Source organism: Tupaia chinensis, unplaced genomic scaffold (genome assembly GCF_000334495.1).
Source record: "Tupaia chinensis unplaced genomic scaffold, TupChi_1.0 Scaffold144255_1, whole genome shotgun sequence".
In the NCBI taxonomy this organism is placed as follows: Eukaryota; Metazoa; Chordata; class Mammalia; order Scandentia; family Tupaiidae; genus Tupaia; species Tupaia belangeri.
In genome coordinates, this window is record NW_006204113.1 from 2,363,317 (window position 1) to 2,372,712 (window position 9,396).

Below are 9,396 nucleotides of genomic sequence, written 5' to 3' on the forward strand. Positions count from 1 at the left end.
CGGGGGCCCGCAGCCGGGCCCGGGTGGGCCTAAGATGGCTGAATTTCACATGGCCAACTATGTGATTCAAATCCTGCACCCAGCTGCTTGAGAAACATGCCCTGCATGCGTGCGTGTGTGTGTGTGTGTATGCATGCGCCCAAACATGCGCCCAAAGTCCCTAAAGGAGGGAGAAAGGGAAGAGAAAAGATTGTGGTGTGATCATACATCATAGGGGATGTTTTCTCATTTTCCCTCTTTCTTCAGTAAGTGCACATGGCCTTTGGCCAAAATAAATAAATACATAGTAAGTTAGCTCTTCATTTAGTGATATTTAAAATAAACAGGTATCTCAGAGAAACTAAATACAGAAACAGACTTTTGTTTCCAATGGGAACTTACATTGTTTTGTCTATGAAAGGGGGGTTTGGCTTATCAGAGTGGAATTTTAGCTCCAGCTTAGAAGATGTGTAGAAACGACCATGGGAACAAACTCAGCTGCTGTGGGAAAACCAGCATTTTATGACTAGAGTCATAATAATTAAAGCTCTAGTGTCAGAGCCATGCAGGTTCAAAGCTCAGGGTAAGGTTCAGAGCTGGACCTTCAGGACCTGCTCTTCTCCTGAGGGCCCATTCCTGGTTACCCTTCTGTCAGAGTCCTCCTTATTTCCCTTGCTCTTCCCTCTCCAAATGCAATTTTAAAATTTAGATTTCTGAATAGCCAGCATTCACACGGTTAGGTATTTAAAAACTCTGGAACTTTCCCTAAAAGCATAACCTGGGTTGAGTGTTTTGGTCACAGTAATGAGGATAACATCGCTCAGACTCCTTCTCACACCTTTGTGTCAGAGCTGATCTGGAGACCAGCCTGAGGCTGAAATGGCAGCTAGAACCAACATTCTAGAAGACTCTAGAAAAATCTCCCAGTTGCAGAGCCTGGCAGTCAGGAGGGCAGAGGTGCTGGAGTAGAGCAAACAGTGTACTTTTAGCAGGAGTGTCCTTTTCTGAGTGGCCCAGTAGGGTCAATGAGGGAGCAAAGGGAGTAGGTCACAGCACAGAGTGCAGGAGGCCTCTAGGGACTGTCCCATGGAAGGTTCAGGAAGGCAGTGTTCCTGGGAGAAGGGCTGTCCAGGTGTGGGGTCCTGTCCTGCTCCTGAGGTCGTACCACAGGGGGACCTGCCTGTGGGAGGAGGAGAGAGGGGGAAGAAGAGCAGGAAGGGGCACTGTGCCATTTGTAGGGTGGTTCCTCCCACACCCACCTGCTGTGCAGGCACCTGAAACCCCAAGATCACATTCCCTGGAACAATGGCACCCAAGGAGCTTGGACTCTTCTCAGAGGAGAAGCTTTCCTCACAATGCCATCAAAATGCTATGCTTCTCTTTCTCGTCCTAACCTACTAACAATGTCCAGAAAAATATCTAAAATAAAAAAAGGGAAATGGGAAAACCCTAAGCAAAAGGTCTGAGAAGTCCTCTTGAGATGGCAAATTGCATTGCATTTTTTTTTTTTTGGTGCCAACTGTTGTGAAAATTCTCATTTTAGCTAATAGAGTTCTATGTATTTAAGCAAATATGTAGTGTTGCTTCTGAGAAATCCCTCTCACAGGGCGAAGGAACTTGATTTTAGGGAACATCTGTAACTCCAGCATTTTCCTAGTTCCTTTTTTTCCTCAGAGGCGCTTGTGTTTTGGTGTGATTAAAATGGTGTGATTAAAATGCCACTGTTGAAGCAATAGTTTTGAATGTTTTTCTACAACTAGATAATGTTCAGAAAAAGAGAGAAGCTCCTCTGTAACAACAAGAGCTTTGCATTGAGAAACAAAATGTGTAGAGCGCCATTTAGTATTTTACTTGCAATCAGTAAGAAAATCAAACATTGGGGCCCGTAGATGGTGTAGTGGTTAAGGCACTGGACCCCCATGTGGTTGACTGTGTTTCGAGTCCCAGACCTGGCAGCTTGAAACTCATGCTGGGCGCGTGTGTGTGCACTCTCCTGAGAGGAGAATGAAGAAGGGATTGCCTTATGGCCATCCCCCCAGGGGGTGATTTCTCACTTCCTGTCTCTCTGGAGAGCACATGCACCCTATAGCAAAAATCTCTCTCTCAAAAAGAAAGAAAAAAAATCAAACATCAAAATCTTAAAGACTTCTAGGTCTGGAAGCAGTGTCTTCCCAAATCCCTGCAAACTTGGGAATTTATCTTTTGCAAAAGAGACCATAGAACAGTCATCCTTCCTCACTCAGTGTCCCTAAGGATTCTGGCAAGAGGCGGTTAGGTAGGGAAGGTATCTGCTAGGATGTCGCTGCTGTTTACAGTCAGACACTAACTGATTAACATCAGCAGCAGCGATTTTGGGATCTGTCTCTTGTAGCCCTCTATGGGACTGACACATCAGAATTCAGAGTTTTGTTGTATTTTATTTCTTCTAGATGTCAGCTGAGCTCCCCACAACCAAGTGTTTGACCTCACGGTCTATTCATATAGTCGGGCAGGATGGGGAGTCCCCACTCGCCATAGCCTGCACCAGCAGCTCCTCACTAAAGAAAGGATGGCTCCTTGAGCTAAAAAGCCTCTAGCCTTGAAGGAGGAACTCTCTTGCTAAGGAAAAAGTACTTGGCTTGGGTATCTAGATTGTTCTGTGCACTTGGGTATACATACATGAAGTATAATCTGCGCCTCTCCCACCCCCAAACGTCACTCAGTGACTGCCGTGTGAATCTAAGCTTGGTTTATTTCATGTTAGAAACCGCCAGGACGGTTCCTTTCTGACATTTTTGCTATGAATTTCTAACTTGCTTCTAAATTGCTGAATGTCACACTTTCCTGAGTGTTCTAGCTTTCCCTGAAATGCACAGGAAGCGTCTGTAGGTTTGGTGAGCTTGTCTTCCCCCTTCCATTTCAAAAGTGTATGTTCAGCATTTGAAAGCCTTTAATTGTCTTCCCTCTTGACGCCATTAAGTACACTTGTGTTCACACTATTTATGAAGGGAAAACGGTTTCATTTTCAACCAACTGACTTAGAGGAGCACGTCTACTCCTAACCTAAAAATTCCAACTTCGATCATTCTGAACTGCTATAATGCCATTCTTATAAATGCATGCCACATCTGTGAATCAAGTTTTCATCTAAACTTATTTTTCAAATATAGCAGTATGAGGATTGGGGGTCGGAGGGCAGCAGCAGACACTGACCAGCTGGAAACTATTAGAGATGATCAGGATAAGGGGCGTCCGCACCACCTCTGTGAGGAGTATTTAGTCTCTGGCCCGGCAGATTTGTTCGCTGCTTTTGGGTGGGTGTCCTCCACCACACACAGGCTCCGCCAGATCCTGAGCCCGGCCAAGAAGCATCCAAGTTTGATTCCCCTGTTTCTATTTACGGGAGCTGGAGGTTCGGGAGCAGCACTATCTCATGTGTTTGGCGGTGTTCAATCCTGATGTCTCTTGGGACAGAAAGAATAACCCTGAACCCTGGAACAAGCTGGGTCCCAACGATCAATGCAGGTTGTACTCAGTGAACGAGGATTACAGCAACCTGAAGAAAGAAGGCCCACACTTTGTTTCACTCTAAAGCTGCTTATAATGAAGGTCTTCCAGAAGCCATCCATACGATTTTCCACTTAACCAGGAAATATTTCTTCTTTAAGGAAATCATTTGGATGTGTGGAGATTTACACTGGCTAATAAATATCTGAAACTTGAAAGACAAAGAAATGATCAGAATAGAAACTCTTTCTTTAACATTCTACAAATACTGTTTTGACTATCTTCTACTATTCCAGACCCTGGTGATAAAGGAGTGAACAAAACTAACTAAATTCTTGCACTCGTGGAGCTTAACTTCTAGTAAGGAGACAACCAAATTAATAACTTACATGGTATATTATAAAGTAGTGGGCCGGCAGGTGGCACGGTGGTTGAGGCACTGGATTCCCACATGGCCAACCACAATTCAAGTCCCGGACCTGGTGGTTTGAAAATCACAACAAACAAAGAGAGAAATAAATAAATAAATAAATAAATAAGGTTTCTGTTTCTCTACCTCTGTCTCTCTGGCAATGCACTCACCCTATAACAAAAAATTTCTCTCTCTCAAAAACAAAGAAAATCAAACATTGTTAAAAAAAGAAAGTAGTATATCTTAGTCAAATCTTTGAAGAAAAATTAAACAGAGATGGAGTATGAGGAATTTTCTTTGCAAGTTTTAAATAAGATGGGGACCAGCAGGTGGCTGGTGGTTAGGGCATTGGCCTGTCACATCACCAACTGAGGTGTGAGTCCCAGACCTGGTGGCTTGCTTTCTCACTTTCCTTCTCTTTCTCTCTCTGTCTTTGGTGAGAGTGCATGCCCTGTAGCAAATTAAAAATAAAATTAAATAACTTTTTTTTTTTTTTTTAAATAAGGTGGTCTTGAGCAAAGTCTTACAAGAGGTAAACTAAAGGTTCATCTGGAGGAAGAGACCCAGGAATAGAAAACAAACAGCAGGTGCAAAGGCTCCTAGGGAAAATTCCTAGAGTGACTAGAACACAGAAGAGCCTGGCTGGAGCAGCAGGCAGAGGTCGGAGCAGTAAGGGGAGGGAGCAGTCGCTTTTCGGGTTGGTAGGCCATGGCAGGTACCTGGCTTTCACTGCAACAGAAGGGTACAGAAGAGGCTGGAGCAGTTAGGAGGCGTCATCCCAGAAATTAACCAGAAACAACGTGTTTGTACAAAAGGGAAGAAACTGTAAAATAAAGAAATTTATTCATTTATTTCTTCTACAAGTGTGGGAGAGACAGAGGAAGAGACAGACAGACAGACACACCACAACAGGTCTTCATGTTGTGACCTACCCCGGGCTCAGCCTGTGTCACCAGCATGCACGGCACAGCTGTCATGCTCAGGAGGTGGGTCCAGTGCACCCCCATTGTGCCTGGCCAAGAAAGTTCCCCGCCACCCCCCATTGGTAAGAAAGCAATTAAAAAATTATTTATTTATATTCATTCACTGTACATCAATACAGTATACAAAATGAGATTTTCTATACAGAATACACTGTATATTGGCTCAATCAAGGATATTACGATACAAGTTATTGTCAACAAATAATTCTCTATTTCTTGTTTCTTATATATTTTGCTTTTTTCCCTCTTGATTCTCCACTGCTCATCCTCTGATATCCACAGTTGTTTTCCTTGCTTTTATTCACAGTTTATTGATTCACTAAAGATTTTAATTAATTTAAAAACTTTTGCTAGCAAGCAGAGCTGATATATGCATATCTATGAACACATGTCTGACTTTAGGCATAAACTTCAGTGAGTAAAGTGAACATACTATAAAGTAGCATGTACCTAGGGCTATGTAGCTTACTGCAGTCACTAAATGGGTATTAATAGATATTTTTAAAAGCATTTTAATTTAAAAAAGCTTTAGTTTAAAAAAATTATTTAACTTTATTTATTTATCCATTTATTTATTTTAATTTGACTGGAGAGAGACAGAGTGAGAGCGAGAGCGAGCGAGACAGAGGGCAAGTAAGAAAGCAAGCAGCCAGGTTAGGGACGTAAACAGCAGTCGGCCATGTGGGAGTCCAGTGCCCTTAACCACCACGCTACCTGCTAGCCCCCCAAAAGTTTTAGTTTTAATAGATATAAATCAAAATATGTTAAGAGAAATTTGCTTAAAACTTAAATCCAGGAAAAAGGTTAGGCTTCAGATCAAATAGTAGGTAGAGGACCAGCAGGTGGGATGGTGGTTAAGGGTGCTGGACTCCCACATGGCCAACTACAGTTCAAATCCCAGACCTGGCAGCTTGCTTTCTCTCTCTCTCACACACACACTTTGTCCCTCTCTGGTCGAAATAATAAATAAATGTATAAATAAAGTTAAATAAAATAATTCTTAAAAAAAGTAGTAGGCAGATGAATCTATCAACAGTTCAAGAGAAGACAAAAATCCTTAACTATGGAAATCAAAGCATCAAAAAAACCCCAGTAATGTTTCAGTCTAAAGTAAAAAAAATTCTATTTCACTAGTTTAGTCTCATGCATTTGCTCTCTCTTCTACTGGATTTGCAGTGTTACTGTGGTCTGCTCTGCCCATTTAAACTCTGGAAGTTAGCACTCAACTCCAGACTTGTCCCTGCCATGAGGCTGGGCATCCTCTTTGTTGTTTTTGGTACTCTTATTTCTGTGTGTCTGACTTTAGTTCTCCTGGGATAGCACTCCCTTCAGCACTTCTTGGAGAGCTGGTCTGGTGTTGGCAGATTCTTTCAGGTTTTGTTTAACTGAGAATGTTTTTGTCTTTTTTTTTCCCATATGAAAGATAATCTTGCAGCGCATAGTATTCTTGGTTGAAATTGTTTTTCACTTAATACTTTGAATATATTTTCCCATTCTTTCCTTGCTCATTGTTTCTGATGAGAGGTCTGACGTTAGCCTAATGGGATATCCTTTGAAAGTGACTTGACGTTTCTCTCTTGCCAATTTTCTTATCTTATCTCCGTCTGTGGTTTTGGTCAGTCTGGCTATGACGTGCTTTGGGGAAGATCTTCTTGGGCTGATTCTGTGTGGGGTCCTTTGTAGTTCTTGGATCTGGATGTTGAGTACCTCTCTAGGTTTGGAAAGTTTTCTTCCAGGATTTCATGGAATAGATTAGCAATCCCCTTATTAGTTTCTTCACCACCTGGGATACCAATGACCTGGATGTTTGGGCATTTAGTGCTATCTAGTATTACTCATATGTTATTCTCATTTTTTTGAGGGGTTATTTTCTCAGACTTTTTGGTGAATTTTTCTAGGTCAGAGGTTCTGTTTTCTACATCTGAGATTTGATCTGCTACATGATCTAATCTGCTTTTAATATTTTCAAGGGAGGTTTTGATTTCCTGAATTACAGTCTCCATCTCTAACAATTGCGTTTGATTCTTTATTATGATGTGTCTCTGCTCTTTCAGATCCTGCAGGAACTTCCTCACCTCCTGGAACTCGGCTCTTTCCTCCTGCCCCTTTTGGAATTTGTTGCCTCTCCTCCTCTCTCGCATCTCTGTTAGGTTTATCACTATGATATTCTAAAATTTTTTTTTTTTGAGAGGTTTTCGCTATAGGGCACGTGTGCTCACCAGACAGAGAGACAGAGAGACAGAACGTGAGAAATCACCCCCCGGGGATGGCCACACTGCAATCCCTTCTCCTCCATTCTCCTCTCGGGATCTTGGACAGGCATGCACAAGCACCCGGCATGAGTTTTAAGCCACCGGGACCGGGACGCGAAGTGCGGTCAACTACATGGGAGTCCAGCGACATAGCCATTACGCTAACTGCTGGTCCCAATATTCTAAATTCTTTATCTGACATTTCCATGAGTTCTCCTGTATTGTCTGTGGAGGAAGAAGAGTTATTCTTTTCCCTTACGGGAGAGATATTTTCTTGTTTTTATTCATATTTCTTGTACCTCTGCAGTGGTTTCTGGCCATCTGATCGATTGTCCATCTTTTTCCCTAGTTTTTTGAGTTAAATCTGAGCATTCAAAGGAATGCAAGAAGTTACCTGCAATCTCTAAAAAGTACCGTTTTTCTCTCTTTGTGCAGCTGATTTAAGGAAATATTTGAGGATTATATTAACCCTAAAAGGGTTAGATATTTGGCTATTGAGCACCTTGACTTGCCTAGAAAATCAGTGTGTGGAGGCTGAGCAGAAAAGTGAAAAGGGGGGGGAAAATAAAAGGAAAATGAAAATAAAAATAAAAAAAAACAAGGAAAAATGAAAAAAAACATTTAGCCATTACGCTAACTGCTGGTCCCAATATTCTAAATTCTTTATCTGACATTTCCATGAGTTCTCCTGTATTGTCTGTGGAGGAAGAAGAGTTATTCTTTTCCCTTACGGGAGAGATATTTTCTTGTTTTTATTCATATTTCTTGTACCTCTGCAGTGGTTTCTGGCCATCTGATCGATTGTCCATCTTTTTCCCTAGTTTTTTGAGTTAAATCTGAGCATTCAAAGGAATGCAAGAAGTTACCTGCAATCTCTAAAAAGTACCGTTTTTCTCTCTTTGTGCAGCTGATTTAAGGAAATATTTGAGGATTATATTAACCCTAAAAGGGTTAGATATTTGGCTATTGAGCACCTTGACTTGCCTAGAAAATCAGTGTGTGGAGGCTGAGCAGAAAAGTGAAAAGGGGGGGGAAAATAAAAGGAAAATGAAAATAAAAATAAAAAAAAACAAGGAAAAATGAAAAAAAAAATTTAAGCAAAAAATAAAAACTGCACCTCCATTCCCGTTCAGACCTCAAATATAGATGGCTGCTGATTGGCTTGTCCTATGGGGGAAGGGGAAAGGTAAGGATTAGCAAGACAAAATAGCTAAGAAGTTTTTAAAAAAAAAAGAGAGGAGAGAGACAGAATAAAGAGGGTGTTCTAATCTGGCTCCTGGCTAGATCTGGGGGACTGGAGGGTGAAGTCTGGGCAGGTCTTTCATGGCCCTAATCTGCAATTTTTTAAAGAGAGATTTTTGCTATAGGCCACCTGTGCTCTCTGGAAAGACAGAAAGCGAGACAATCCCTTCTCCAAATTTTGATCACGAAGTCCGTGAGTTTTAAGCCACTGGGTCTGGGATTTGAACCACAGTTGACTACGTGGGAGTCCAGCGATGTAATCACTATGCCATCTGCTGGTTCTAGTGTAGAGTCCAAAGATAGATTTATCCGGTGACACAATCGGCCTATACTAACTCAGTCTAACATATGCTAATTCAGCCTAACACCAGTAATTATTTTTTCAATGGTTTCAAGAAAAAGCCCAATTTGGCAGCTACGATGCTATTGCGCCTTCTCAAGTTCCTGTGGGTGTAGGAGTTCTGGGGAATTAGGTTTCCAGAATTTTCTCATCCAGAGACTTACGGGCCCAGCGAGAGTTTGGTTAGTACGACGATTAAGACAAGCCTTTGTCTGCTTTAGCTTGTTCGCTTCTTCCCATTTCCCACACTTGCCTGGGCGCCTGTTAGGAATACAGATTTCTGGGCCTTTCTAATTCTGCAAGTCTGTGATGGAGCTCCGGGAATATAAGCTTTCAGCGACACTACGTAGGCATGCTTATGACTAGGAAGTCTGGGGCTGTCCCTTCAAACTCCCCACCTTTAACTCCCCTACACCTGGAGTTGCGGCGGACCTGGAAAGCTCTGCGGGGAGCCCATGCGGCCGGCAGGTGGCGCCAGCTTACCATAAGCCGGGTGGGCGCGTCTTCCTAGGGAGAAGCGAGAAGCTCCGGGAGAACGGATTTGCGTCCTTGTCAAAGCCACTGTCACTGTAACCCTGGCAAGGCGGCGAGCGTGAGTACTGTGGGGAGGCATAGAAGGTGCCCCGGCTGCTTTTTAGAATATGTGCACCCGAACCGTCCCTACTCGGCTTCTAGGGCTCCTGCGGCAGGGGGGGGGCGGCC

At 42.7% G+C, this 9,396-nt stretch overlaps 1 pseudogene; it reads left to right on the forward strand.

Moving 5' to 3' along the window:
* The first annotated feature begins 2,149 nt into the window (after positions 1 to 2,149).
* LOC114005672 (cytochrome c oxidase subunit NDUFA4 pseudogene) lies at positions 2,150 to 3,674 on the forward strand (annotated as a pseudogene).
* The last annotated feature ends 5,722 nt before the right edge of the window (positions 3,675 to 9,396 follow it).